The following is a 23,346-nucleotide window of genomic DNA, read 5'->3' as shown; positions in this document are numbered from 1 at the left end:
TCTGAATGTCATCTTTCCAACGCAACTTGAAGCACATCAATTGGACGTCTGTAGCTCAAGTTATAGCCCTTTGAAGGAGGCATGGTCATGCTGTAAACGCCCAAGTTTTAACTTAGCGAAAATTCTTGCTTCCAAGCCAAGTTTTTCACGATAAAGCTAAGTTCACTAAGAACTGAGCTTTGTGATGCTGATTGTGAAACTTCCTTGATTTGGTCATGGGCCACGCTTTTAAAAGCGTGGCCTAAGGCTCCAAAGTGTGCTCCAACTTCAAAGTGTGCCCCAAAGTTCTTTTTTTCTCCTTTTTGTGCTTCTTTGCTTCTTTTTCTTCTTATTTCCTACCAAATTTATAAAATTAAAAGATCAAGGAAATATACCATTTAAGCATAAAAGAATTCAATATTTAAGCACTAATTATCAATTTCTTGTATGAAAAAGCATAGAAAAATATGACATGATGACATGTCATCACCCTTCTTCGTGCTGAATTGGGTAGTGACTGACCTCTTTTCAATAGTTTTGCTTTGTGGTTGAATTTTGCCTTTTTCTGTTTGTGACTTATTTTATTGGTTCCTTCTTTGCATAGATGGTGAAAATTACGGATTCCATAAGACACTTTTGGAGGGCTAAGAAAGCTACAGCTGCTCAAAACATCTCGACCAAGGCTGCAGAGGGAGAGTCTTCTCAGGTGCCTCCAAAGAAACCAACATCGGGTGCTTCTGGGCCGAGGAAGGTTATTCCAACTCCTCAGGTCCGGACTGTCCCCTCAGACCCAGTTCGACCATCCTCTGGTGCCACTTCCTCCCCTAATGTTGTTGGTCCTCCTCCAAAAAGGCAAAAGACTGTTAATCCCTATGACTTGAATACCCCTGATTTTGATGCCATGGGGTTTGTGTATAATCAGATTGCCCCTTATGGTTATCTTCCAATGGACGATGCATCCATCCTTCATTATTTGGATTTCATCATCAGTAATAGTGTCCGGATAGCTCATATGGGTGTGGTTTTGTTTCGTACAGTCCAGAGTTCTCCGGTCCATGCAACTAAAGCTTTCATGGAGGATGCCAAGTCAGAGTTTAACTGAATTAAGGGCTTGAAGGATGAACAGGATTTGGAGAGGGAAAAGTCGCGAGCTACTGCTGCTGAGGCTACTGCAAATCTGGCTGTAGAGACGGCGAAAAACTATAAGGAGAGCTACACCCGCACTTATGCCGAGTTGTTGGAGTTTAAGGAGAGGCTTGATTCTGCCCAAGCGGATTACGCCGATCTCCAGGGTCATTTGGTAGATACTGTGACAGGGGCTTATCAAAATTTAAAGTTCCAGGTCCGAGTTCTTGCCCCTGAGCTCGACCTGACTCTCTTCAACTTGGATAATGTGGTGGAGGATGGCAAAAAGCCTGCCTCGGATGATGAAGATGACGGACCTCCCCCTACGCCGCCAGCCAAAGCTTCTGCAGCCACGACTTCTTCAATTCCTTATGCTGAGGTCGACCATCCCGAATCTGATCCTGATGTTCAAATTCTTAACCGGGAGAATAGAACTGTGGATGCCACCCCCATGAAGATCATTCCACCTCCTTCAGCCACGGATGCTACTACTGGGAAAACTTTGGACCCCTTATGATTTCTTTGTTTTATCTGTACAACCCAATTTGTGGGCTTTTGAACTCTGTTTTTGTAACTTTTGATGTGGTAGACTTCTTGACCTTAGTTGCTTCTATGCAACTTCGTTTTGAAAAAACAAAACACTTTTGAACTCTTGAGGCTGCCCCTTAGGTGGCCTTATGAGTCTTTAAATATTTTTATTTTGATAGATATGTGGTTCATGCTTTTTCATCCTTTGCAGATTTTTACTGTAGTGTAGGTACTCTACTGTCCGACCTCTTTTTTATCAGCTCTTGTTTTGTCCACTTGGTTGGTCGAGGTGTTCTTGGGACTAATTTGTCCAGCAACTTTTTAGTGTTCTCGTAGAACCTTTTTAGTTAGCCTGAACGATTTTGATAGCCTTGTCATGGAGTCGTGGCTTTTTGGGCAAAGCTATGTCCCTTTTAGCGAACGCTTTTCGTTGGTCTGACTTCTCTTGTCGATCCTTTTTTTCGTTGGTCCGACTTCCCATGTCGGTCCAAGCTGTAGCTTTCGTTGGTCCGACTTCTCTTGTCGGTCCAAGCTGTAGCTTTCATTGGTCCGACTTCTCTTGTCGGTCTAAGCTGTAGCTTTCGTTGATCTGACTTCTCTTGTCGGTCCAAGCTAAGTTATTTTTAGTAGTCCATTTTTAGTCAAACCTCGTCAGGCCACTTTTTATGGATTACTTTTTATAACTTCTTGCATTAACATGTTTTTATCGCTTTCACCTTGCCGACCTCTTCATAATCGGACGATGAATTTGATTTTCACCTTGTCGACCTTGTCGTAATCGGGCGATGAATTTGATTTCACCTTGCCGACTTTGTCGTAATCGGGTGATGAATTTGGTTTTCACTTTGCCGACCTTGTTGTAATCGGGCGATGAATTTGGTTTTCACCTTACCGACCTTTGATAAACTACTATTTTATGGTTTATCTTGTGCTCAATTGAGTGGTTTTTATCAACTCTTTACCCACTTATTCATACTATTTGCATGGTTTTACATTTGCCTTCCTAATTATGTGCTTTGATTGAAAACATGCTTCTTTGGCCTTAAGTTCCCTATGTTTAAATCCTCTCTTATTACCATTAGATGCCTTGATATGTGTGTTAAGTGTTTTCAGAGATTACAGGGCAGGAATGGCTTAGAGGATGGAAAGGAAGCATGCAAAAGTGGAAGGAATACAAGAAGTTGGAGAAATTGCTAAGCTGTCCAGCCTGACCCCTTCGCACTCAAACGACTATAACTTTAGCTACAGAGGTCCAAATGATGTGGTTCCAGTTGCGTTGGAAAGCTAACGTCTAGGACTTCTATTTGATATGTAATATGCCATAGTTGCTCTAACGCTAGGTGACGCGAACGTGTGCTTCACGCGGACACGTCGCAGTTCCAAAAACCAGCGTGGCAGATTTCTTCTCCAGCGATTTCTGTGCTGTTTTTGACCCAGTTTTCGGCCCAGAAAATACATATTAGAGGCTATAAAGTGGGGGAATCTATTCATTCATAAAAAACAAGCTCACAATTCATAATTTTAGGAGTAGATGTAGTTTTAGAGAGAGAGGTTCTCTCCTCTCTCTCTTAGGATTAGGATTTAGAATTTCTCTTGCCTTCATGATTGTCTCTTTTTATCAGGTTTAATGTTCCTTTTATTTATTTTCCCAATTTAATTTATGAACTCTTCCATGTTACATTTGATATCTTTATTAGTGCAACTTGAGGTATTTCAGATTTATGATTGCTCTCTTTTATTTATGATATAAATAATTTGAATTTTTCCCTTTTGGCTTTGGTTGAGTCATTGGAGACACTTGAGTTATCAAACTCATTGTTGACTGAAAATTGGAATTCTTCAAGAATTAATTCGAGTTCCAATAACTCTAGCCTTTCCCAAGGAAAGACTAGGACCTGAGGAATAAAAATTAATTCATCCACTTAACTTACCTTCATAGTTAGAGGTTAACAAAGTGGGAGAAAATCCAATTCTCATCACAATTGATAAGAATAACTAGGATAGGACTTCCAGTTCTTATACCTTGCCAAGAGTTTTATTATCTATTTAAATTAATACAATTTACTTTCTTGCCATTTACTATTCTCGCTTTTTATCTTATACATTAAAAACCCCCAATTTACAAACTCACAACCAATAATAAGAACACATCCCTGCAATTCCTTGAGAAGACTGATAAACCACTATTTTATGGTTTATCTTGTACTCAATTGAGTGGTTTTTATCTACTCTTTACCCACTTATTCATACTATTTGCATGGTTTTATATTTCCTTCCAAATTATGTGTTTTGATTGAAAACATGCTTCTTTGATCTTATATTTGCTTATTATTAATCCTCTCTTATTACCATTAGATTCCTTGATATGTGTTTTAAGTGTTTTCAGATATTATAAGGCAGGAATGGCTTGGAGGATGAGAAGAAAGCATGCAAAAGTGGAAGGAATACAAGAAGTTGGAGAAATTGCTAAGCTATCCAGCCTGACCTCTTTGCACTCAAACGGCTATAACTTTAGCTACAGAGGTCCAAACGATGCGGTTCTAGTTGCGTTGGAAAGCTAACGTCTGGGGCTTCAATTTGATATATAATATGTTATAGTTACCCTAAAGCTAGAAGATGCGACCGCGTGATCCATGCGGCCACGCCGCAGTAACGGAAATCCAGCGTGGCAAAATTCGAAACCAGCGAATTCTGGACTGTTTCTGACCCAGTTTGCGGCCCAGAAAACACAGATTAGAGGCTATAAAGTGGGGGACTGCATCCATTCATAAGGGGCTCTCATAATTCATTTTCTCATGATTTAGATTAGTTTTGAGAGAGGTTCTCTCCTCTCTCTCTCTTAGGATTTAGGACTTCTCTTAGTTTTAGGAGTGACTCTCAATCTTATTTTTTTATAATTTATGAACTGTTCCAGATTACTTGAATTAATGTTATTTGAGGTATTTCAGTTATTATTGCTCTCTTTTATTTACATGATTATTGCTTCCCATCTGAAGACATTTTTATTCCAGTAGATTTACTCTTTTCCTTTTGGTTTTGGTTAAGAAATCAGTAACTCAGAAGTTATCCAATTCAATAGCATAATTGTTAATTGTTATCTTGCCAATTGAACTGAACTTCAGTAATCCCAACCTTTTCTTAGGAAATAAATAGGATTCGAAAATCAAACTAATTAGTCCCTTGACTTTCCTTTGCTTCAACAAAGGTTAACTAAGTGGAATTAAGATCCAACTTTCATTATTGTTGATAAGGATAACTAAATCTGGACTTCCAATTTCTAATACCTTGCCAAGAGTCTGTTTTATTATTATTATTTTATTTTACTTGTCATATAACATATTCCCACCTTACTTCCTAAACCCCAATTTACAAAGCTCATAACCAATAATAAGAACATACTTCCCTGCAATTCCTTGAGAAGACGACCCGAGGTTTGAATACTCGGTTATCAATTTCAAAGGGGTTTGTTACTTGTGACAACCAAAACGTTTGTACGAAGGGATTTTTGTCGGTTTAGTGACTATATCTACAACGCGACTGTTTTTATGACATTCTTTACTGGCAGAAAACCTAACGTCAAAATGGCGCCGTTGCCGGGAAATTGCAAAGTGTGCCTTATTATTGGTTATTGTAAATATTTTTTTTATTTTTGCTTGTTTATTTGTTTTTATTCTTGTTTTTATTTTTGCTTTTCCATAAATTAAGAGGTTATTTGTTTTTATTTAGTTATTAAAAAAAAATTTTCAGATTTTTATTTTTAAAATTTTTATCTTATCTTATCTTATTTCAAAAAATCAAATTTCAAAATTCAAATTTCAAAATTTTCAAATTTTAAATTTCAAATTTCAAAAATTCAAATTTCAAAAATTTAAAATTCAAATTTTAAAATTCAAATTTCAAAATTTCAAATTTCAAATTTCAAAATTTAAATAACCTTTTAATTTAAATTTAAATTTATTTTTGTTTTTAATTTTTTATTAGCTACTATGAATTCTCACCCCTCTCGCTTCAAGTTTGGTTCCAATGTTGTTGTTAAGAATGGAAACTATAATGAGAACAGGCATCAAGGTTGGAAGAATCAAAGATGGGAGGAGCCACAAGGATTTAATCAACCCTCATGGCAACAACCACCTCCAATGGACTATCAACAACCATTCTGTGATGCATATCAAGGCAATGGCTATGGTGAGCACTCTTTTGATTATCAACAACCACCACTATATGCGTATGAACCCTCTCCTCAACATAACTTTGGACCACCAAACTCACAAGCCCCTTTCTGCCATTCACCTCCATATGACCCTAATCCTCAACCACCATACCAACCACCTTATGAGCCATATGCACCATATATAGAACCACCCCAATTCCAACCCAATTACTCATAAGAACCACCACTTCAATATTCACCATCTCCATATCCATCAATCCAAGAGCACTATGATCCTATTTATGAAAGCCGAATGCATCAAGAGGCAAGGGATCGTCTCAAGAAAATAGTGGATCGATATTAGGCAACCATTCATCAATTGGGGCAAGTAATAATGAGTCAATTAGCTTCCCGACGTTCGGACACTCAAGGAACCTCCATGACTTCATGTGGACAATCTAATGAAGAACGTAGTATGAAGGAGATACTAGAAACCCCAGTGAACAGTACGGAGCATAACTTTGTACTGGAACAAATGGAGGAAGCTGTAATTATCAAAGAAGAAGAATTGGTTGAAGACTTAGGAGATGCAGAACCTCCATGGGAAAGTCATGACATAGAGCCTCCTTCCAAGACGGTTGTAATTGATGCTGAGGAGGGTGTACAACCTCCAAAGCATATCATAGTTGAAGACTTGGAAGAGGTTGATCAAGAGATGGAGATTCAAGAAGAAGAAGCACAACCTCCCATGCCCTTCGAAAGCAATGAAGAAGAGATTAAATTGAAAAAGATCTGCCAAAAGAAAGAGGTTGAAATTGAAGAAGCTTGCAAAGAGGTGGTAGTTATCAGAAAAGAGCACAAGGGAGTGGAACTTGCAATTTCATTAAAAATACCTCCCCCTAAGTTACCATCATCCTTCACAACATTCAAGTGGGTAAAATTCATATCCCTTAGCTTTCTAATCCCACTTGAATATGGGTTACTGGAGACGGATGGTCAACTTAGAGCTCTTTGTGGCATTAAGAGTAAGAGGAAGATGGCCAGTGGTAAGAATTGTCCTGCAAGGTTCACTATGGTTGGAAGCTTTAAGTTTAAACGCAAAGGTTGGTGTAGAGCTCAATTGAATGGGTCTAGGAAGCTGTTTGGTAGCTGCAGTGAGAATTCAAATTACTTATCACCCAGTTGGAAAAATACAGATCCCGACATGGATGGGTGTAAAAGCAAGATTTGGGATCCTGGAATCTGCTCTGACACTTATTACCCCGGGAGCCTAAGAATCTTTTTGAAGCTGCTCAAGGGTTTTACATGCCTAGTTTGGGACCCCAGAGGTTACTGGAATCACAAACACTGGTGGAGATTCCTGGATGAGTTCAAGCATAAGCCACCATAACAGGAAGCTCATCAAATGTCCAACTTAAGGACTTTAACTAAAAGTGCTAGGTGGGAGACAACCCACCACGGTATAATCGTTCATTTTTTATTTTTATTTAGTTTTATTTGTTTTTGAAATTTTATTTTATTTTATTATATTGAACCTGGAGTTTTGCATCACATTCATATTAACACTGCATTCTGTATCTTTTCAATTAAAAAAAAAAAAAGCGAGCACGCGACGCGACCGCATTAGCGACGCGTCCGCGTTGCAAGGAGATGAGAGAATAATAAATTGAATAGAAAGTTACGCAGGAGCAACGCTGGAGGCGTGCCAATGGCACAAATCACCCCACGCGACCGCGTCATATGGGAATAATGGGCTCCCACGCGACCGCGTCACCAACGCGGCCGCGTGACCTGAAATCAGCGTAAAAAGGGTGCATGGCCGAAAGTTGTGCTGGAGTTGGGCTGAACTCGTGCTGGTAGCCCAAGCCCTCCCACGCGAACGCGTGCCCCACGCGTCCGCGTCATATTGGAAATAAGGCCACTCACGCGATCGCATGCCCCACGCGACTGCGTCACCCTGGATTTTGGCAATACTAAGATTTGAACAGAGAGTTGTGCGACCGCGAGGCTGCACTCGCGCCACTAGCACAAATCGAGTCACGCGATTGCGTGCCCCACGCGTCCGCGTCACCTAACCTTATCGCGCACCACGCGACCGCATCACCCACGCGACCGCGTCGCCAGCGTCGCACAACCTATCCAAATCAGTGCCAATTTTCTTATCTTTTCTTCTCCGAATCCTTATTCTTCTTATCTTTTCTTATTTCTTTCTTCTTGCTTTCTTATGTTCTCTCACTTCCATTCTATTTTATTTAAATTATTCATTCATTGTATATTTTTATTTTTCTAAAATTATTATTGGGGTTCAAATGATTGCATCTTCTCTTGAATTATCTTGGGTACTTAGTGACTTATTTTATTTTGAATAGGTAATATTATTTATATCAATGCCAATCTTTTATACCTGTATTACTTTTACATTGATATGAATTTATATTATCTCTCCTTACCCACACTCTCTCCCTTATTGTTGCAATATTTTGCACCACTAGTATGCCATGTGCTTCTATTATTTTCTCACTTGCATGTTGTAGCTACCATGTAATTGAGACCCTCACTTTTGGCATTAACCAACCCATGTTTTATTTGTTTTCTATCTTTGCTTTGGGTTACTTTCCTTCCCTTTTTCTTTCAGGATGGCCACCAGGAAGAGAACCGGAAGACGTTTACATGGGAGAGACAAACAAGTTCCCACACACATTCCTTGATGAGAAAAGCGTCAGTTGAAACAACCCGTCCACTTGCACATCTTAGCATGCACCGAGGACGGTGCAATCTTTAAGTGTGGGGAGGTCGATACCGATCTCCATGGGTTAGTACTTTCCTGTCTCAAACACCAATATTCTATTTTCTTTGTTAATTGTTGCATTTGCATATTTAATTGCATGTTTATTTGATTTTTGCATTTAGTTACTGCTTGGTTAAAATAATAAGTTTCTTCTTAAGATCCTATTTTTTTGAAAATTTTCACTAATTTAAAACCAAAATTTTTATGTTAAAACTTGTTTGAAGTTGTATTTGGAACATGGTTTTTAAGCCAAAGAACACACAACCTGTGAGATTTGAGCTTATTTATATGGTTACATTATTTAACCATAAATTTTTATTCCTGTGTGTTTCCTTCTCTATGATTGTAATCTATATTTTGTTCCAATCTATATGTCCATTATTTAGTGTATTTACATGCTTGCATATGATTGAGGTCATTGTTTGATTTTAGCTCACTTATCCTAAATAAGCCTACCTTTTACATCATCCTTGTTAGCCCCATTGAGCTTTTAATCCCCTTCTGTTCTATAATCACATCACTAGCCTTAAGCGGAAAACAAATTAATTATCCCAATTGAATCTTTGGTTAACTTAAGATAGAGATTGTGTAGCAAATAAGTGTGGGGAAATTTTGGGAACATGGGTTGATAAGGGAATGTAACATGTTTCTAATTTATTTGAATATTAGGAATTTGGGAACCTACTCATGAAAAACCAAAATACAAAAATAATAGAAAAATCCATGTGCATTGATAAGTTATATTTATTTTTCTACAAAATATATATATATATATATAATATAAATAAATAAATAAGGGGACAAAATTACCCCAATGTTAAGTTAATAAAAGATCAATGCAAATGTGATAAAAATTAAAGAAAATTTGGTACATGAGTATGGAAATTATACAAAAGTGGGAATTATGGGTAGCTAGGCATGAATTTAAAAGTATATAGAGTATATGCATATTAGGTGAGAGCTTAGGTTAATTAAAGATTCAATTTATAAAGCTCACTTAGCCATATATATACCTTTACCCTTACCTTAGCCCCATTACAACCTTGAAAAAGACCTCATGATGTTTGCATTGGTATATTAAATATTGTTGATTGGTTAGATGAAGAACAAGGTTTAGAAAGCATGACTAGAGAAGAGTAGAGTGAATAACCCTATACACTTGAGAGATTAGAGTGATACACACTACTAGTGAGGGTTCAATGCTTGATTCTATGTTCCCTGTTTTCATGAGCTGTCTTCTTACAAGTTCACTTGCTTTTTATTGCATGATTTGAATTAGTGGAAATTGGTTTGTATTTGTCTTGGAGAACTTATTTACTCTTAACCAAGTAAGTCAAAGCATTTAGCATGTAGTTGCATTCATAGGTTGCATTTCATACCATTCCTCTTCATCTTTATAGCTTCTCTTGAGCTTAGCATGAGGACATGCTAGTGTTTAAGTGTGGGGAGGTTGATAAACCACTATTTTATGGTTTATCTTGTACTCAATTGAGTGGTTTTTATCTACTCTTTACCCACTTATTCATACTATTTCCATGGTTTTATATTTCCTTCCTAATTATGTGTTTTGATTGAAAACATGCTTCTTTGATCTTATATTTGCTTATTATTAATCCTCTCTTATTACCATTAGATGCCTTGATATGTGTGTTAAGTGTTTTCAGATATTATAAGGCAGGAATGGCTTGGAGGATGAGAAGAAAACATGCAAAAGTGGAAGGAATACAAGAAGTTGGAGAAATTGCTAAGCTGTCCAGCCTGACCTCTTTGCACTCAAACGGCTATAACTTTAGCTACAGAGGTCCAAACGACGCGGCTCCAGTTGTGTTGTAAAGCTAACGTCCGGGGCTTCGATTTGATATATAATATGTTATAGTTCCCCTAACGCTAGGTAACGCGACCGCGTGATCCATACGGCCGCGTCGCAGTGACGGAAATCCAGCGTGGCGAAATTCGAAACCAGCGAATTCTGGACTGTTTCTGACCCAGTTTGCGGCCCAAAAAACACAGTTAGAGGCTATAAAGTGGGGGACTGTATCCATTCATAAGGGGGCTCTCATAATTCATTTTCTCATGATTTAGATTAGTTTTGAGAGAGGTTCTCTCCTCTCTCTCTTAGGATTTAGGACTTCTCTTAGTTTTAGGAGTGACTCTCAATCCCAAGTTTTTTATTTTTATATAATTTATGAACTGTTCCAGATTACTTGAATTAATGTTATTTGAGGTATTTCAGTTATTATTGCTCTCTTTTATTTACATGATTATTGCTTCCCATCTGAAGACATTTTTATTCCAGTAGATTTACTCTTTTCCTTTTGGTTTTGGTTCAGAAATCAGTAACTCAGAAGTTATCCAATTCAATAGCATAATTGTTAATTGTTATCTTACCAATTGAACTGAACTTCAATAATCCCAACCTTTTCTTAGGAAATAAATAGGATTCGAAGATCAAACTAATTAGTCCCTTGACTTTCCTTTGCTTCAACAAAGGTTAACTAAGTGGAATTAAGATCCAACTTTCTTTATTGTTGATAAGGATAACTAAATCTGGACTTCCAATTTCTAATACCTTGCCAAGAGTCTATTTTATTATTATTATTTTATTTTACTTGTCATATAACATATTCCCACTTTACTTCCTAAACCCCAATTTACAAAGCTCATAACCAATAATAAGAACATACTTCCCTGCAATTCCTTGAGAAGACGACCCGAGGTTTGAATACTCGGTTATCAATTTCAAAGGGGTTTGTTACTTGTGACAACCAAAACGTTTGTACGAAGGGATTTTTGTCGGTTTAGAGACTATATTTACAACGCAACTGTTTTTATGATATTCTTTACTGGCAGAAAACCTAACGTCAAAGACGACCCGAGGTTTAAATACTCAGTTATCAATTTTAAAGGGGTTTGTTACTTGTGACAACCAAAACGTTTGTAAGAAAGGTTGATTGCTTGGTTTAGTAACTATACTTGCAACGAGAGTTTACTATAACCTCTAAACCATCAATCTTCAGTTCTTTCAACCTTGTTGTAATCGGGCGATGAATTTTTGCGCTCAGATTAATGCGTCTTGGTAGGAAGCTTTTTAAAGAATCTGAAAAACTTTATTCAAGAAAAAAATAGGCATATAGACAAGAATGTATACATATGAGTGCTTACCCTTCTAAATTGGGCAATTCTGTAGATCTTGGTTTGGCGCCTCATTAAAAAAATTTTTCAGGAAAAAGAGTGCACCTTGACCTAAGATCTTTATTTCTTTCTAACTGTAGTACCTTCTTCGGTTACAAGCATGCCATGACCTTGGTAGCTCTCATCCCTCGAGGTCGGATACCTTGTAGTAGCCTTTTACCAGTACCTCTACAACTCGGTAAGGTCCTTTCCAGTTAGCTGCTAGCTTCCCTTTTCCTGATCGACCTACTCTGATGTCATTTCGAATTAGGATGAAATCGTTGTTGGCGAAGCTTCGCTGAATTACCCTCTGATTATACCTTGAAGTCATTCGACGCTTTAACACTTCTTCTCTAATCTGAGCACTTTCTCAGACTTCTGGAAGTAGGTCGAGCTCTTCCCTTTGATTTTGGGAGTTGGCCTCTTCATTATAGAGGATTATTCTGGGGGATCCTTCCTCTATCTCCACTAGGATCATTGCCTCCATTCCGTAAGCAAGTCTAAAGGGTGATTCTCCTGTGGTGGAGTGCGAATTTGTCTGATATGCCCATAGGACTTGTGGGAGCTCATCGGCCCGAGCTCCCTTTGCGTCCTGTAGTCTCCATTATAACCCAGCTAGTATGACTTTGTTGGCAGTTTCTGCCTGTCTGTTAGCTTGTGGGTGTTTGATGAGCGGATAATTTATACGCTTTTTGACATTGTTTTTAGTATGTTTTTAGTAGGATCTAGTTACTTTTAGGGATGTTTTCATTAGTTTTTATGTTAAATTCACATTTCTGGACTTTACTATGAGTTTGTGTGTTTTTCTGTGATTTCAGGTATTTTCTGGCTGAAATTGAGGGACTTGAGCAGAAATCAGATTCAGAGGTTGAAAAAGGACTGCTGATGCTGTTGGATTCTGACCTCCCTGCACTCAAAGTGGATTTTCTGGAGCTACAGAACTCGAAATGGTGCGCTTCCAATTGCGTTGGAAAGTAGACATCCAGGGATTTCCAGCAATATATAATAGTCCATACTTTGGCCAAGAATAGATGACGTAAACTGGCGTTCAATGCCAGCCTTCTGCCCAAATCTGGCGTCCAGCGCCAGAAAAGGATCCAAAACCAGAGTTGAACGCCCAAACTGGCACAGAAACTGGCGTTCAACTCCACAAATGGCCTCTGCACGTGTAACACTCAAGCCCAAGCCCAAGCACACACCAAGTGGGCCCCGGAAGTGGATTTATGCATCAATTACTTACTCATGTAAACCCTAGTAGCTAGTTTATTATAAATAGGACCTTTTACTATTGTATTAGGCATCTTTGGATCATCTTAGGATCTTAGGATCATCAGGGAACGCATTGTTCTTAGATCAAGGGGGCTGGCCATCTCGGCCATGCCTGGACCTTCACTTATGTATTTTCAACGGTAGAGTTTCTACACTCCATAGATTAAGGTGTGGAGCTCTGCTGTTCCTCAAAGATTAATGCAAAGTACTACTGTTTTCTATTCAATTCTTCTTATTTCTCTTCTAAGATATCCATTCGCACCCAAGAACGTGATGAAGGTGATGATTATGTGTGACACTCATCACCATCTCCCTTATGAACGCGTGCCTGACAAACACTTCTGTTCTACATGAATTAAGCTAGAATGAGTATCTCTTAGATCTCCTAACCGGAATCTTCGTGGCGTAAGCTAAAATGATGGCGGCATTCAAGAGAATCCGGAAGGTCTAAACCTTGTCTGTGGTATTCTGAGTAGGATTCAATGATTGAATGACTGTGACGAGCTCCTAACTCGCGATTGCAGGGCGTTAGTGACAGACGCAAAAGGATAGTAAATCCTATTCCAGCATGATCGAGAACCGACAGATGAATAGCCGTGCCGTGACAGGGTGCGTGAGCATATTATTCACTGAGAGGATAAGATGAAGCCATTGACAAGGGTGATGCCTCCAGACGATTAGCCGTGCCGTGACAAGGCATTGGATCATTTTCCCGTGAGATGACCGAAAGTAGCCGTTGACAGTGGTGATGTATCACATAAAGCCAGCCATGGAAAGGAGTAAGACTGATTGGATGAGGATAGCAGGAAAGCAGAGGTTCAGAGGAATGAAAAGCATCTCCATTCGCTTATCTGAAATTCCTACCAATGAATTACATAAGTATCTCTATCCCTATTTTATTATATAATATTCGAAAACACCATTATCACTTTATATCTGCCTGACTAAGATTTGCAAGGTGACCATAGCTTGCTTCATACCAACAATCTCCGTGGGATTCGACCCTTACTCACGTAAGGTATTACTTGGACGACCCAGTGCACTTGCTGGTTAGTTGTATCGAAGTTGTGACAATCATGAATTAAGATCAGAGCACCAGGCCTTTGAAGCCATGGATATGTATCACAATTTCGTGCACCAAGTTTTTGGCGCCGTTGCCGGGGATTGTTCGAGTTTGGACAACTGACGGTTCATCTTGTTGCTCAGATTAGGTAATTTTCTTTTTATTTTATTTTTCAAAACTTTTTCAAAAATCTTTCAAAAATATTTTCAAAAAAAATTTCTCTTGTTTTCGAAAAAAATAAAAATGTTTTCAAAAATTTATTCAAAATTTTTAAGAATGAATTCTAGTGTTTCATGAAGCATGTAAAGCCTGGCTGGCTGTAAAGCCATGTCTAAATTCTTTTGGACTGAGGCTTGCAATTTGTTATCAAAGAGCAATATACTCTCGTGTTAAAGGCTAAAGCTTGGCTGGCCATTGGCCATGTCTAGTGTTTTGGACTGGAGCTTTCATTGAAAGCTTGGCTGGCTTGTGAGCCATGTCTAATTCCTGGACTGAAGCTTAGACTAACATGGCAAGATTCCTGGAATTCATATTAAAAATTTTGGAATCCTTATTTTTCTTTTTCAATTAATTTTTCGAAAAAAAAAATCAAAAATCCAAAAAAAATTAGAAAATTATAAAAATCAAAAAATATTTCATGTTTCTTGTTTGAGTCTTGAGTCATATCATAAGTTTGGTGTCACTTGCATATGCATTTAAGCATTTTTCGAAAATATCATGCATTCACAGTGTTCTTCATGATCTTCAAGTTGTTCTTGGTAAGTCTTCTTGTTTGATCTTGATGATTTTTTGTTTTGTGTCTTTTCATGTTTATCATATGCATTCTTGAATTCTTAGTGTCTAAGCATTAAAGAATTCTAAGTTTGGTGTCTTGCATGTTTTCTTTGCATTAAAAATTTTTCAAAATTGTGTCTATGATGTTCATCATGATCTTCAAAGTGTTCTTGGTGTTCATCTTGACATTCATAGCATTTTTGCATGCATCACATGTTTTGATCTAAAAATTTCATGCATTGCATAATTTTCATGTTTTCATAAAAAAAATTCAAAAATCAAAAAAATATATTTCCCTTTTTCTCTCATCAAATTCGAAAATTTGGATTGACTTTTTCAAAAATCTTTAAAATCAAATTGTTTCTCATGAGTCAAATCAAATTTTCAATTTGAAAATCTTATCTTTTTCAAAATCTTTTTCAAAAATCAAATCTTTTTCAAATTTCTTAGTTATTTTCAAAAATTCCAAAAATATTTTTCAAAAATCTTTTTCTTATTTTTATACCAAATTTTCGAAAATAACATAAACAATTAATGTTTTGATTCAAAAATCTGAAGTTTGTTACTTGCTTGTTAAGAAAGATTCAAACTTTAAGTTCTAGAATCATATCTTGTGATTTCTTATGAATCAAGTCATTAATTGTGATTTTAAAAATCAAATCTTTTTCAAAACTAATCCTATCATATCTTTTCAAAATATCTTCTTATCTTATCTTGTTCAAAAATATCTTTTCAAAATATCTTTTCTAACTTCCCAACTTCTTATCTTTTCAAAATTTGTTTCAACTAACTAACTAACTTTTTGTTTGTTTCTTAACTTTTTCAAAACTACCTAACTAACTCTCTCTCTTCAATTTTCGAAAATATCTCTCCCCTTTTTCAAAATTTCTTTTTAATTTATTAATTATTTTAATTTTTAAAACTTAATTTTCGAAAATTACTAACAATTTTTCAAAAAAACCATTTTCAAAAATCACTAACTCCTTTTCAAAAATAATTTTTGAAAATTCCCTCCTTCTCTCTCATCCTATTCTATTTATTCATTCATTAACTAACATCTCTTCCTCACATCATCACCAAATTCGAACCCCCTCTTCTATCTGTGTTCGAATTTCTTCCTCTTTTCTTCTACTCACATAAGGGAACCTCTATACTGTGGTAAAGAGAATCTCTATTATTATTATCATTTTTCTGTCCATTCTTCCTTGTCATATGAGCAGGAGTAAGGATAAGAACATTCTTGTGGAAGCAGATCCAGAACCTGAAAGGACTCTGAAGAGAAAATTAAGAGAAGCTAAAATACAACAATCCAGAGATAACCTTTCAGAAATTTTCGAACAGGCAGAGGAGATGGCAGCCAAAAATAATAATAATGAAAGGAGGATGCTTGGTGACTTTACTGCACCTAATTCCAATTTACATGGAAGAAGCATCTCCATTCCTGCCATTGGAGCAAACAACTTTGAGCTGAAACCTCAATTAGTTTCTCTGACGCAGCAGAACTGCAAGTTTCATGGACTTCCATCTGAAGATCCTTTTCAGTTCTTAACTGAATTCTTGCAGATATGTGATACTGTTAAGACTAATGGAGTAGATCCTGAAGTCTACAGGCTCATGCTTTTCCCTTTTGCTGTAAGAGACAGAGCTAGATTATGGTTGGATTCTCAACCTAAAGACAGCCTGAACTCTTGGGATAAGCTGGTCACGGCTTTCTTAGCCAAGTACTTTCCTCCTCAAAAGCTGAGCAAGCTTAGAGCTGATGTTCAAACCTTCAGACAGAAAGAAGGTGAATCCCTCTATAAAGCTTGGGAAAGATACAAACAGTTGACCAAAAAGTGTCCTTCTGACATGCTTTCAGAATGGACCATTCTAGATATATTCTATGATGGTTTATCTGAGCTATCAAAGATGTCACTGGACACTTCTGCAGGTGGATCCATCCATCTAAAGAAAACGCCTGCAGAAGCTCAAGAACTCATTGACATGGTTGCTAATAACCAGTTCATGTACACTTCTGAAAGGAATCCTGTGAGTAATGGGACGCCTATGAAGAAGGGAGTTCTTGAAGTTGATACTCTGAATGCCATGTTGGCTCAGAACAAAATATTGACTCAGCAAGTCAATATGATTTCTCAGAGTCCGCATGAAATGCAAGCTGCATCCAACAGTACTCAAGAGGCATCTTCTGAAGAGGAAGCCTATGATCCTGAGAACCCTGCAATAGCAGAGGTAAATTACTTAGGTGAACCTTATGGAAACACCTATAACTCAACATGGAGAAATCATCCAAATTTCTCATGGAAGGATCAAAAGCCCCAACAAGGCTTTAATAATGGTGGAAGAAACAGGTTTAGCAATAGCAAGCCTTTTCCATCATCAACTCAGCAACAGACAGAGAACTCTGAACAAAATGCTTCTAATTTAGCAAATCTAGTCTCTGATCTATCTAAGGCCACTGTAAGTTTCATGAATGAAACAAGATCTTCCATTAGAAATCTGGAAGCACAAGTGGGCCAGCTGAGTAAAAGGATCACTGAAATCCCTCCTAGTACTCTCCCAAGCAATACAGAAGAGAACCCAAAAGGAGAGTGCAAGGCCATTGACATAAGCGCCATGGTCGAACCTCTGAGGAGAGGAGAGGACGTGAATCCCAAGGAGGAGGACCTCCTGGGACATCCAGTGATCAATAAGGAGCTTCCCTCTGAGGAACCAAAGGACTCTGAGGCTCATCTAGAGACTATAGAGATCCCATTGAACCTCCTTATGCCCTTCATGAGCTCTGAGGAGTATTCCTCTTCTGAAGAGAATGAGGATGTCACTGAAGAGCAAACTGCCAAGTTTCTTGGTGCAATCATGAAGCTGAATGCCAAATTGTTTGGCATTGATGCTTGGGAAGTTGAACCTCCCTTGTTCATCAATGAACTAAGTGATCTGGATCAACTGACATTGCCTCAGAAGAGACAGGATCCTGAAAAGTTCATAATACCCTGTACCATAGGCACCATGATCTTTAAGGCTTTGTGTGACCTTGGTTCAGGAATAAACCTCATGCCCCTCTCTGTAATAGAGAAACTGGGAATCTATGGGGTGCAAGCTGCTAAAATCTCACTAGAGATGGCAGACAGCTCAAGAAGACATGCTTATGGACAAGTAGAAGATGTATTAGTAAAGGTTGAGGGCCTTTACATACCTACTGATTTCATAGTCCTGGATACTGGAAAGGAAGAGGATGAATCCATCATCCTAGGAAGACCTTTCCTGGCCACAGCAAGAGCTGTGATTGATGTTGACAGAGGTGAAATAGTCCTTCAATGGAATGAGAACTCCCTTGTATTCAAAACTCAAGGATCTCCCTCTGCAACCATGGAGAGGAAGCAGGAAAAGCTTCTCTCCAAGCAGAGTCAACCAGAGCCCCCACAGTCAAACTCTAAGTTTGGTGTTGGGAGGCCACAACCAAACTCTAAGTTTGGTGTTGAACTCCCATATCCAAACTCTATGTTTGGTGTTGGAGAGTTTCAACAAAGCTCTGCACATCTGTGAGGCTCCATGAGAGCCCACTGTCAAGCTATTGACATTAAAGAAGCGCTTGTTGGGAGGCAACCCAATGTTTATCTAATTCTTATTTTTCATGTTTTCTTAGGTTCATGATCATGTGGAGTCATAAAATAAATATAAAAATTGAAAACGGAATCAAAAACAGCAGAAGAAAAATCACACCCTGGAGGAGCATCTGTCTGGCGTTCAAACGCCAGAACAGAGCATAGTTCTGGCGCTGAACGCCCAGAATGGGAGCATCCTGGCGCTGAACGCCCAGAACAAGCATGGTTCTGGCGTTCAACGCCAGAAATGGCAGCAAAGGGGCGTTGAACGCCCAAAATGGGCACCAACCTGGCGCTGAACGCCCAGAGTTGTGTGCAAAGGCATTTTACATGCCTAAATTGGTGCAGGGATGTAAATGCCTTGACACCTCAGGATCTGTGGACCCCACAGGATCATCCCAAGATCTGTGGACCCCACAGGATCCCCACCTACCTTCACTCACTCTCTTCCCTCTTCTCAATCATCCTCTATTCCCAATAATTACTCATCCCTTCTGTCTTCCATTTACCACTCACACCCATACACCCACTTACCTTCAAAAATTCAACATCTCTTCCCCACCCAATCCCACCCATATGGCCGAATACACACAGCCATCCATCTCCTCCATATCCTCTTCTTCTTCTATTCTTTCTTCTTTTGCTCGAGGGCGAGCAACATTCTAAGTTTGGTGTGGTAAAAGCATAGCTTTTTTGTTTTTTCCATAACCATTGATGGCACCTAAGGCCAGAGAAGCCTCTAGAAAGAGGAAAGGGAAGACAAAAGCTTCCATCAAGGGTCTATAGCTCAGTGGTAGAACATTTGACTGCAAATCAAGAGATCCCTGAGATACCTCAGGGGATACATTTTCTTCCACACAATTATTGGAAGCAACTAAGGGTGGAACATCAAGAGCACTCCATCATCCTTCATGAAATCAGAGAAGATCTAAAAGCAATGAAGGAGGAGCAGCAAAGACAAGGAAGAGACATAGAAGAGCTCAAGGACATTACTAAGGTGGATTCATTCCTTGTTCTTATTTCTTCTGTTTTTCGTTTTCTATGTTATGTGCTTATCTGTGTTTGTGTCTTCATTACATGATCATTAGTAGTTAGTAACTTTGTCTTAAAGATATGAATGTCCTATGAAACCATCACCTCTCTTAAATGAAAAATGTTTTAATTCAAAAGAACAAGAAGTACATGAGTTTTGAATTTATCCTTGAACTTAGTTTAATTATATTGATGTGGTGATAATGCTTCTTGTTTTCTGAATGTATGCTTGAACAGTGCATATGTCTTTTGAAGTTGATGTTTAAGAATGTTAAATATGTTGGCTCTTGAAAGAATGATGACTAGGAGACATGTTATTTGATAATCTGAAAAATCATAAAAATGATTCTTGAAGCAAGAAAAAGCAGCAAAGAGCAAAGCTTGCAGAAAAAAAAAAAGAAGAAAAAAAAAATAGGCAAAAAAAAAAATAGAAAGAAAAAGAAAAAGCAAGCAGAAAAAGCCAATAACCCTTAAAACCAAAAGGCAAGGGCAAATAAAAAGGATCCCAAGGCTTTGAGCATCAATGGATAGGAGGGCCTAAAGGAATAAAATCCTGGTCTAAGCGGCTAAACCAAGCTGTCCCTAACCATGTGCTTGTGGCGTGTAGGTGTCAAGTGAAAACTTGAGACTGAGCGGTTAAAGTCAAGGTCCAAAGCAAAAAAAGAGTGTGCTTAAGAACCCTGGACACCTCTAATTGGGGACTTTAGCAAAGCTGAGTCACAATCTGAAAAGGTTCACCCAATTATGTGTCTGTGGCATTTATGTATCCAGTGGTAATACTGGAAAACAAAGTGCTTAGGGCCACGGCCAAGACTCATAAGGAAGCTGTGTTCAAGAATCATCATACTGAACTAGGAGAATCAATAACACTATCTGAACTCTGAGTTCCTATAGATGCCAATCATTCTGAACCTCAATGGATAAAGTGAGATGCCAAAACTATTTAAGAGGCAAAAAGCTATAAGTCCCGCTCATATGATTGGAGCTATGTTTCATTGATAGTTTGGAATTTATAGTATATTCTCTTCTTTTTATCTTATTTGATTTTTAGTTGCTTGGGGACAAGCAACAATTTAAGTTTGGTGTTGTGATGAGCGGATAATTTATACGCTTTTTGACATTGTTTTTAGTATGTTTTTAGTAGGATCTAGTTACTTTTAGGGATGTTTTCATTAGTTTTTATGTTAAATTCACATTTCTGGACTTTACTATGAGTTTGTGTGTTTTTCTGTGATTTCAGGTATTTTCTGGCTGAAATTGAGGGACTTGAGCAGAAATCAGATTCAGAGGTTGAAAAAGGACTACTGATGCTGTTGGATTCTGACCTCCCTGCACTCAAAGTGGATTTTCTGGAGATACAGAACTCGAAATGGCGCGCTTCCAATTGCGTTGGAAAGTAGACATCCAGGGCTTTCCAGCAATATATAATAGTCCATATTTTGGCCAAGAATAGACGACGTAAACTGGCGTTCAACGCCAGCCTTCTGCCCAAATCTGGCGTCCAGCGCCAGAAAAGGATCCAAAACCAGAGTTGAACGCCCAAACTGGCACAGAAACTGGCGTTCAACTCCACAAATGGCCTCTGCACGTGTAACACTCAAGCCCAAGCCCAAGCACACACCAAGTGGGCCCCGGAAGTGGATTTATGCATCAATTACTTACTCATGTAAACCCTAGTAGCTAGTTTATTATAAATAGGACCTTTTACTATTGTATTAGGCATCTTTGGATCATCTTAGGATCTTAGGATCATCAGGGAACGCATTGTTCTTAGATCAAGGGGGCTGGCCATCTCGGCCATGCCTGGACCTTCACTTATGTATTTTCAACGGTAGAGTTTCTACACTCCATAGATTAAGGTGTGGAGCTCTGCTGTTCCTCAAAGATTAATGCAAAGTACTACTGTTTTCTATTCAATTCTTCTTATTTCTCTTCAAAGATATCCATTCGCACCCAAGAACGTGATGAAGGTGATGATTATGTGTGACACTCATCACCATCTCCCTTATGAACGCGTGCCTGACAAACACTTCTGTTCTACATGAATTAAGCTAGAATGAGTATCTCTTAGATCTCCTAACCGGAATCTTCGTGGCGTAAGCTAAAATGATGGCGGCATTCAAGAGAATCCGGAAGGTCTAAACCTTGTCTGTGGTATTCTGAGTAGGATTCAATAATTGAATGACTGTGACGAGCTCCTAACTCGCGATTGCAGGGCGTTAGTGACAGACGCAAAAGGATAGTAAATCCTATTCCAGCATGATCGAGAACCGACAGATGAATAGCCGTGCCGTGACAGGGTGCGTGAGCATATTATTCACTGAGAGGATAAGATGAAGCCATTGACAAGGGTGATGCCTCCAGACGATTAGCCGTGCCGTGACAGGGCATTGGATCATTTTCCCGTGAGATGACCGAAAGTAGCCGTTGACAGTGGTGATGTATCACATAAAGCCAGCCATGGAAAGGAGTAAGACTGATTGGATGAAGATAGCAGGAAAGCAGAGGTTCAGAGGAACGAAAAGCATCTCCATTCGCTTATCTGAAATTCCTACCAATGAATTACATAAGTATCTCTATCCCTATTTTATTATATAATATTCGAAAACACCATTATCACTTTATATCTGCCTGACTGAGATTTGCAAGGTGACCATAGCTTGCTTCATACCAACAATCTCCGTGGGATTCGACCCTTACTCACGTAAGGTATTACTTGGACGACCCAGTGCACTTGCTGGTTAGTTGTATCGAAGTTGTGACAATCATGAATTAAGATCAGAGCACCAGGCCTTTGAAGCCATGGATATGTATCACAATTTCGTGCACCAGTGTTCTACGAATGTGAATTGGTGATTTATTTTTAAGTCAGCTACCATGTTCCTGAAACCTGTATCAGTGAATTAAGTGCCATTTTATGTGGTGATGGAGTAAGGGACCCCAAACCTTGTATTAATGTTCCTGTACAGAAATTTCTGACTTCTTTGAGCGGTGGCATTAGCTAGGGGCTCTGCCACAATCCATTTTGTGAGATAGTCTACCCCTACAATGAGGAACTTGACTTGTCCCAATCCCTGGGGAAAGGGTTCGAGGAGGTCGAGCCCCCACTTTGCAAATGGCTAAGGTGACGTTACACTGATGAGCTCTTCTGGTGGAGCGATGTGGAAGTTTGCATGCTTCTGACATGGTTGGCATGTCTTTACGAACTCTGCGCTTCTTTTTGTAAGGTCAGCCAGAAGAATCCAGCTCGGTGTACTTTTTTGAAGAGAGCTCGTGCCCCGAGATGGTTGCCACACATACCACTGTATATTTCTTCTAGAACTTCCCTTGTATTGGAGGTCGGCACACATTTTAGGAGGAGTGTTGAAATCCCTCTCCTATATAAGATGTTGCCAACTATGGTGTAGTGCTATACTTCTCGTACTAGTCTTTTTGCCTCCTTTTTGTCTGTAGGGAGTGTCTCTGTCTTGAGGTAGTTGATTATGGGAGTCATCCACCCTTGATCCTGACCAAATATGGTTAGGACCTTCTCTTCCTCTGTGATTGATGGGCTTTGCAATGTTTCCTGGATAAGGCTTCTGTTACTGCCCCCTGGTTTGGTGCTGGCTAGTTTTGAGAGTGCATCCGCCCGAGCAATTTGTTCTCGAGGTATGTGTTGGACCTTATATTCCCCGATCTGTCCAAGCTGTTCTCTAGTTTTTTCGAGATATTTCTTCATGATAGGGTCTGTTCCGAGGGTTACCTGAAACTGGAGGTCGATCTCGGATGAGATCTTCTGTACTGGTCGGAGATGGCGTGTCCAGCTGGCTGGTGGCGGCCGGAGCTGTTGTATCCAACTTGTTGGACTTGCTGCACTGCTAATCCTTGG

At 38.8% G+C, this 23,346-nt stretch overlaps 1 non-coding gene across 1 annotated transcript; it reads right to left on the bottom strand.

Moving 5' to 3' along the window:
- Positions 1–16,593: 16,593 nt before the first annotated feature.
- LOC112746345 (small nucleolar RNA R71) lies at positions 16,594–16,701 on the bottom strand. The gene has a single exon (XR_003174235.1). It is a non-coding gene; the product is annotated as a small nucleolar RNA R71 (small nucleolar RNA).
- Between the last annotated feature and the right edge of the window lie 6,645 nt (positions 16,702–23,346).

Source organism: Arachis hypogaea, chromosome 14 (genome assembly GCF_003086295.3).
Source record: "Arachis hypogaea cultivar Tifrunner chromosome 14, arahy.Tifrunner.gnm2.J5K5, whole genome shotgun sequence".
Classification (NCBI taxonomy): Eukaryota; Viridiplantae; Streptophyta; class Magnoliopsida; order Fabales; family Fabaceae; genus Arachis; species Arachis hypogaea.
Note: the sequence above shows the minus strand (reverse complement) of the source record. Positions and strands in the feature narration are given on the sequence as shown.